Raw genomic sequence first — 8,986 nt, 5'->3', positions numbered from 1 at the left:
CATGATCCAGAGATCACCAATATCCAATATTTTGGTACATAGTATTTCCCTCCAACCTTTCTTGTAAGATCAGGTCTGTCGTTGGAATCCGTTGTTTTTATTTCCCATCTTTTTTTTTTTTTTTGAGACAGAGTCTCACTTTGTCACCTCCAGTAGAGTACTATGGCATCATAGCTCACAGCAATCTCAGATTCCTGGGCTCAAGCAATTCTCTTGCCTCAGCCTTCCAGGTAGCTGGGACTACAGGCACCTGCCACAATGCCCAGCTATTTTTAGAAAAGGGGTCTCTAACTCAGGCTGGTCTCGAACTCCTGAGCTCAGGCCTCCTATCTGTTTTAACATTATATTGCAAGCATTACCTTGTGCTTAAAAATGTTATTTTAAAATATTTTAATGACTACACAAAAAATACATTGTGTTCTGTTATTTATTGAATCAGTCCCTTATTGTTAGAATAAAGGTTTTGTTCAAATTTTCTCTGACATAATTAAACACACAGTGACTACCTTTATATGTAAAATATATCATTGTATCTATGATTATTTCCTTAGCATAGGTTTCCAGGTTACTAGGCAAAGGGGGCATAAACATTTTTAAATCTCTTATTAGAAAATAAAAAAATACATTTCAGAGAGGTTGTATAAACCATACATTCCCTCATCCTCAATCTATGTCTTATACTTCTTCAATAATATTGAGTGTTGTATTTAATTTTAAATGTCTCTCCTGTTTAATAGGCAAAACAAAACAAAACTCCCCCAAATAGCATCCTAATTACTGGGTGGATGAACACTTTCTTTACATGAACTTCATTAGAGAGCTGCCCAAATTCTTTGTGCGTTTTTCTACTTAGCTTTTAGCATTGTTTAATTGATACAAATACCTATATCTTGTTGACAGAAATTCTGTGATTATATTTGTTGAAATATTTCTTGATTATAGAGTGATTTCTCTTTTGAAGTTTTTTTTTTGACTATAGAGTGATTTCTATATCTCTATAGCGATTTCTATTAATCTCTATAATCGCTCTTCTGAAGTTTTTCTTGATTGTAGAGTGATTTCTCTTTTGAAGGTTTTCTTTGTTTTTGTATACAATTGTTTTAAACATTTTGTTTGGGTGAATGTACTGATCTTTTACTTTATGATCTGTTCACTTGCTGACGTCCCCTTAACATTAGAGTTCATTTCCTTTTTTGATGATTTCTGCTTTTTACATTTACTACTTTGGTTCACTTGAAATTTATTTTAGTATGAAAAGATGCGGCAAACTTAAATTCTTTTTCCAGGGGTTCTAAACAGCAATTATTAAAGAATCCATTTTACCCATTGCTTTACATGTATATAATTTAGTATGTATGTTCCTCAATTTACAAGGGGGTTATAGGTCCATAAACCCATTGTAAGTTGAAAATGTTGTAGGTCAAAAGTACATTTAATATTCTGTACCTAACCTACTGAACTTCCTAGTTTAGCCTCACCTACCTTAAACGTGCTCAGAGCACTTACGTTACCTGCCACTGGGCAAAATCATCTAACATAAAGCCTATCTTAAGAAGTGTTGAATATCTCATGTAATGTTATTGAATATCGTCCAAAAATGAAAAACAGAATGGTTGTGTGGGCACTTGAAGTAAAGTTTCTACTGAATGTGCGTCACTAGCATACCATTGGAGAGTGGAAAATTAAGTTGAACCATTGAAAGTCAGGGATTTTTGTTATATATAAAAGTGTAGTACATATATATTGCCAGGTTATTTCTTCTCTGCCTCTGATCTGTTAAGAGAAACTGTTTGGATAATAATAGTTTTATTTACCTGGAAGGGAATGTGCACATAATTCCAAATGGTTTTTAGAAGACTGGGCATGCTGGCTCGTGCCTATAATTCTAGCACACTGGGAGACTGAGCCTGGAGGATCACTTAAGCTCAGGAATTCAAGACCAGCCTCGAGTAAGAGTGAGACTCATATCTCTTTTCAGAAAAGTTTTGCACTTTATACCGCCTCTCCTCACCCCCTTGCCACAATCCCCAACCTTCAGCGTGTATCAGAAGGCAAGCCGAAGTCTTCTGAACACTCAGGTACACATCCTGCGTGTGCTACTAATGACAGGTAATTACTTAACCTTGAACAAATCTTATATTCTTTTTTTTTTGAGACAGAGTCTCAAGCTGTTGCCCTGGGTAGAGTGCTGTAGCGTCATAGCTCACAGCCACTTGAACTCTTGGGTTCAAGTGATCCTCTTGCCTCAGTTTTTCTATTTTTCAGTAGAGACAGGGTCTCGTTCTTGCTCAGGCTGATCTCGAACCTGTGAGCTCAAGCAATCCACTCACCTCCATCTCCCAGAGTGCTAGGGTTGCAGGTGTGAGCCACTGCACCTGGCAAAATCTTATATTCTTTAAGCCTGGTTCCTCTTCAGCTCAATGGAAATTACAATGGTACTTCCCTCATAAAAGGCTTTTGCAGCTCAAATGAACTGTTTGTGAAATTGTCTAGGAAACTACAAAATCTTAATGAAAAAGTGGACAATCAATCACTATTACATTTTTATAAAAAAGAAACATGTCTCTCAAAAAACCACTCCAGCATAATTTTGAGGATTGTGTATGGAAATACATCCTTCAGTGTGTTCTGATGCCTGGATTTCATCTTGCAGTGTTGCTCTGAGTTAAAAAAGAATCAGTTCCATCTGTCTGCAGACTGGAGGCTGCTGAATTAACAGCGGATCCATTGTCTTGGAGGGCAGCGGTACCCACTACTCCATGCTGGGAGGAGCTGCTCTTCAAATGATGCAGTCCTGGAATTTGTTGGGAGGAGACATTATTTCCTGATTAATTTGAGCTGCAGATGGGTTGCAGAGAGTAAGAGTTAGGTGAACATAATCAGAAGGAAGGGCTGGCAGAGAGCAAAGGAGAAAACAGCACATTAAAAATGAGTAGCTGCCGAATAGGCCAGGAATTACATGAGTCTCAGTTTTCTTGAGTACCAGTCAGGGTCTGGTTAGGAGACAGAAATCATATCAGTGATTTAAACAGGAAGAATGTAGACTGCTGCGGTGGCTCACGCCTGTAACCCTAGCATTTTGGGAGGCTGAGGTGAGTGAATCGCTTGAGCTCAGGAGTTCGAGACCAGCCTGAGCAAGAGTAAGACCCCCCCCATCCTCATCTCTACTAAAAATAGAAAAACTAGCTGGGCCTGGTGGCAGGTGCCTGTAGTCCCAGCTACTTGGGAGGCTGAGACAAGAGGATCTCTTGAGTCCAAAAGTCTGAGGTTGCTGTGAGCTATGATGCCACAGCACTCTGCCCAGGGAGAAAGAGTGGGACTGTTTCAAAAATAAATAAATAAAATGAAATAAAAATAAATCGAAAGAATGTAATATAAAGCATCGTTACTTAAACATAAAGTTATTAACTATGTAACTGAATGGGTAAAAAGAGCTCTAAAAGGTCATGGAGGTAACTACAGGGAAGCAGCTGCCACCGTTCATGGGACAAAGGGAACTAAGAGAAGAGATTGTAATTATTAAACCTCAGAAGATGAGGGAATATTCAGACATAAAAAGGAACGTAGTACATGCTACCACTTAGACGAACCTTGAAAGCATTATGCTTCATCAAAGAAGCCAGTCACAAAGGCTCATTATGTTACATGACTTCATTTATATGAAAGTCCAGAATAGGGACATGGATAAAAATAGAAAGATTCATGGTTACCAGAGGCCAGGGCACAGGGGGACAATGGGGAGATTAGGGGTTCTGGAAGGTGATAGCTTAAAGGCAGAGGGTTTTGTTTTTAATTTTGGTAAAATATATGTGAAAATTACCATTTTAACTATTTTTAAGCGTACATTAAGTGTACAGTGGCATTAAGTACATTCACACTGAGGCCTGGCATGTTGACTCACACCTGTAACTCTAGCACTCTGTGGGGCGGAGGCAGCAGGATCCCTTGAACTCAGAAGTTTGACACCAGCCTGAGCAAAGCGAGACCCCATCTCTACTAAAAATAGAAAAATAGTGATTAAATCATGATGTCTATTATTTTAAACCATATTTATTTTTTTAAAACACTGGTAATAGTTTATCTTCCTTTATAGGGTACTAAAAGTAATTATTGGACTCAATATTTCCAGTAATAAAAAAATATTTTTTAAAAAACAGAAAAAAAGAAAAGAAAAATTAGCCAGGCCTGGTGGCCACAAGCCTGTAGTCCCAGATACTCAGGAGGCTGAGGCAGGAGGATTGCTTGAACCCAGGAGTTAGAGCTTGCTGTGAGCTAGGCTGAGACCACAGCAGTCTAGCTTGGGCAATAGAATGAGACTGCCAAAAAAAAAAAAAAAGCATATTCATACTTATGTGCAACCATCACCACTATCCATCTCCAGAACTTATTTCATCTACAAAACTGAAACTCTGTATCTATTAAACAATAACTTCCAGCTTGGCACCTGTAGCTCAGCGGCTAGGGCGCCAGCCACATACACTGGATTGAGTGGATTCGAATCCAGCCCGGAACCAAAAAATAGCCAGGCATTGTGGTGGGCTCCTGTAGTCCCAGCTACTTGGGAGGCTGAGGCAAGAGAATCGCTTAAGCCCAAGAGTTTGAGGTTGCTGTGAGCTGTGATGCTACAGCACTTTACCCAGGGCGACAGCTTGAGACTGTCTCAAAATAAATAAATAAATAAAAAATAAAACTTCCCATTTCCTTCTACCTTATCCCCTGGCAATCACTGCTCTACTTTCTAAGAATTTGATACCCTAGATACCTCATGTAAGTGAAGTCACGTAATATTTGTCCTCCTGTGTCCTGATTATTACATATGGCCTAATGTCTTCAAGTTTCATCCATGTGGTACGTGTCAAAATTTCATTTCACAGAGTCTCACTATGGCACCTTCAAGTAGAGTGCGGTGGCGTCACAGCTTACAGCAACCTCAAACTCTTGGGCTCGAGCAATTCTCTTGCCTCTGCCTCCCAAGTGGCTGGGACTACAGGAGCCCGCCACACACCCAGCTATTTTTTTGTTGCAGGTGTCATTGTTGTTTAGCTGGCCCCGGCTGCGTTCGAACTCACCAGCCTCTGTGTATGTGGCCGGCACCGTCACCACTGTGCTACCGGCGCCGAGCCAGAATTTCCTTCATTTTTAAGGCTGTTTATCCTTCATCATCTGATGGACACGTGGCTTGCTTCCATCTTTCAGTAATTGTGAATGATGCCGCTGTGAATGTGAGTGTACACATATCTGCTCAGGACACTGCTTTCAATGTTTGTGCGTGTATGTGCTGAGAAGAACCGCTGGGTCATATGGGAATTCTATTTTTAATTTTTTAAGAAGCCACCATACTATTTGCCACCATGGCTGCATCGCTTTACGTCCCCACCAGCAATGCACAAGGGTTCCAGCTTCTCCACATCTTCGCCAACACTTGTTGTCTTCTTCCCGAGTTTCTTTTAGAGGTGATGAAAATGTTCTAAAATTGGCTGGGAGGGTGATGCGTGTAGCTGTGACTGTGCTAAAAACCACGGAATTGTATGCTTTAAATAAGTGAATTGTACAGTAGGTGGATTCTAGCAATAAAGCCGTTAAAATAAGAGGAGGGGCCCCGTGGGTCTGGGACATAGATCCCTAAGAAGGGGCTGCTGGCGTCCCAGAGGGGGGTGTCATGAAGCTGGTTGGGCAAGTATTGAAAAGAACTTCGAAACTGGATTCGGCTGCTGCTATGCTGGGGTGATGTGCATAGGAAGGGAAGAGGACAGGAAGGAGAATGTCCTTTCTGTCTCCCTCAGCCTCAGTTTCCCTTATAGGCCCCTAAGGGGGAGAAGATGGCAAGGCAGAGAGATTATCTGCAGAGTTCCAGCCTGGGCATCCCGAAGCCAACCATAGAAGGTGAGTTTGGAGCGGAGAGAAAATAGCTTAAGGATTGACACACGTTGGCAACTGAGAAGACTGTGGGCTTCAGTGTGGGTGCCCATGTGGGAGAGCCCGGCTGAGGAAGCAGAGGTGGGAGAATGCATGCCCTTCTGGTGCCTGATTAAATTAAACTCGTGTAGAAATAAGTGTTTAGTAAAGTTAGACTTACATAAAAATAAAATTAAAAATATAATAAATTAGAGAAAATAAATAAGAAGTACAGGAAAAAGGACTAACCCCACGAAAACTTTATATTAAGGCCGAGCAAGGTGGCACACACTTGTAAACCAAATCATTCACGATATTAGATCTTTTTATATGGATATAAAATTTGAGTTATCATGCCACGACACTCTACCTGGTACTCTACTGAGGGTGACAAAGTGAGACTCTGTCTTAAAAACACACACACACACACAAACTTTATATTACAATCTCTAGAGATTTTCACGAGCCATTGCCACATATACTGAAGACAATTCTACAACTGCTCTAAGAGGAAAGCCCTTATTTTTCAAGAACAGCCCTTCTGTTCATCTCCCCCCTGCTCCTGATATAGGTGAGACGTCTGCCTGCCCCATGGGGACCAAACAATTTAATTAGGTTTTCTACAAAAACCACGTGCGTGGTCAAGCCTACTGACCACTCTCACATCACTCCTAAAGCCTGTTCTTTATCTCATAATCAAAACTCTAAAACCCACAGAAAGAAGGCATCGGACAAGGAGCTGCATCGTATCCTCCTTACCCATGTCCTTCCCTGTGTTAGGCGTGTCCACTGAAAATGACACAGAAGGAAAGGGACAGGTAGGGCATCTTTCCTCATTCATCAGCAAGCTGAAGGCAGAGAGAGGTGGTAGCATGTGTATCAATAAATGAAACAGAAGTAGTTGAGTTTGGTTGCCACTGTCCTGGTAAGGACAAGATACACATTCCTGTACAAGGTATGAAATACAAACGGCATACTTTCAGCAAGTGTGAATACGAGTGAAGTGCTCTTATGTTTGCATTTAAAATGGGTATTACACAAATTAAGATGAGTGGGTAAAAACAATTCATGCTAATAATGTAACGTTTTAATTTGCTCTTACCAAGAATGACATTAAATAGCCCATAAATAAAGTGAAGAGAGAGACTGTTGACAAGAGAAAAAAAGGCTTTAAAAACCCCTTGAATGGGACTTCTCGGTTTTTGACAAGGGGCCTCTGTGTTTGCATTTTGCCCTGGGTCCTGGCTGTTGAGTGATCAGGACAGGCCCAAGTTCTGGGGACGAGATACATTGTCTACTCTGTCACTTCTAGGGCCCTCCCCACAGCTGCTATCTCCCTTTCTTGTTTCTCTCACGTCCTCCTTAGTTGTGACACTGTGAAATGTTATTGTCCCTCTTTCAATGATAACATTCACCACCCTTGATATGGTTTGCTTCTGTTTAGTCTGACTCCTTTGTTGGGGAGTCTCTCTCTTTCTCTCTCGTTCACCACATGCTTAGTGCCTAGTAAATGCTTGATAGGACTTTTCATTATGAAAACTTCAAGCAGACATCAAAACAGAGATGGCGATTTAATGAACCACCGCCGCCTTTGTCTACCATTATCCTGCCACTCTCGTTTCATCTCCATAATTTCAGTCCATTTCATGCTGTGGGATTTCTTCAAGGCTCTTGCAATTCTTGGGAGACAATTTCCTTTGCAGTTATGTGTGGCCTACCATGCCCTGAACGTGACGGATGACTTTTGTCTCTGAGGATGTAAACGAGGTCTGGTCATTGGCTTCCCCTTTGCGGTGCTGCTGGACCGCTTGGGACAGTCAGCTGTTTGCCCTTACTCTCTGTCCTGGTTCTTGTGCAGGTCCACTTGGCTTCCTCAGCTCTGTTCTGCCTCCCTCACTGAGCCAACATCCTTACTACAGGTCCTCCACACTCAAATCTTCCACTGTTGAGAGTGATTCTTAGGGCTTCATCGGGGACAAATGCTCTGTGTCCACAGGCCCTCTAAATAGTCTTCTAATTAATCTTGACTGCCGCCCACGGCACACTTGTCCTTCTCACCTATGGACTCCAAGCCCAAAGCCACTCTGGGGCTGAGAGCATATGAGTGTGTGTGCGTAGGTGCCCATGTTGACCAGGATCACAAACAAATAAATATTCTTGGCATGATTCAATAATTTTTTTCTTAGGCCTGGCTCAATGGCTCATGCCTGTAATCCTAGCACTGTGGGAGGCCAAGACAGGTGAATTGCTGGAAGTCAGGAGTTTGAGATCAGTTTGAGCAAGAGCAAGATCTTATCTCTACTAAAAAGAGAAAAACTAGCCAGGCATGGTGGCAGGAGCCTGTAGTCTCACTACTTGGCAGGCTGAGACAAGAGGATTACTTGAGCCCAAGAGTTCGAGGTTGCTGTGAGCTATGATATCACAGCACTCTACCAAGGGCGACATAGTGAAACTCTGTCTCAAAATAATAATAACTTTTTTCTTTCCCATTTAAGATCAGGAAGTGTCTCCTTTTCATCTGTGGTGTTCGGGGTCAGGCTTTTCCTCCAAGCTTAGTGACACAGTATCAGCTGGAGAGGCGTGGGCCCCCTCAGTGGTCTGAGTTCCAGTTCTGCAGGGCCCCACTCCTGGGCATCTAAGCTTTAATACTTGTAGCTTCTTCCCTGTCTTCTCCCAGCCCTCAAGGTGGCTGTCGCTTCTTATAGATCTCCCTCCCTGATACCTTGTCACTGTCTTTTAACCTTTACAGTTGCCCTGTGAACAAACCGTATAGCCAGTTAATTCTTTACATTAAATCTGCTGTTCCCATATTGGGGGGTTTCTGTCTCCTGACTTGACCCTGAGATGTCCGCCTAAGAGATGATATTCTGGGTCTGCCGATGAGAGGAAAGATGGTGTGGCCCAGGGAATTTAAGAAGATTGATAAGATAATGCTCTCTTGCTACTCAGAATCGGAGAAGATTGCATTCTATGCTTAAAAAATGAATAAAGAAGGAGGGCGGCACCTGTGGCTCAAAGCAGTAGGGTGCTGGCCTCATATACTGGGGCATATTCAACCCTGGCCCCAGCCAAAAACTGCAAAAAAAAAAAA

The sequence above is a fragment of the Otolemur garnettii genome, unplaced genomic scaffold (genome assembly GCF_000181295.1).
Source record: "Otolemur garnettii isolate 467f Iridium unplaced genomic scaffold, OtoGar3 scaffold00156, whole genome shotgun sequence".
Lineage (NCBI taxonomy): Eukaryota > Metazoa > Chordata > Mammalia > Primates > Galagidae > Otolemur > Otolemur garnettii.
The sequence above is the reverse complement of the archived record's forward strand: the minus strand, read 5'-3'. Positions refer to the sequence as shown.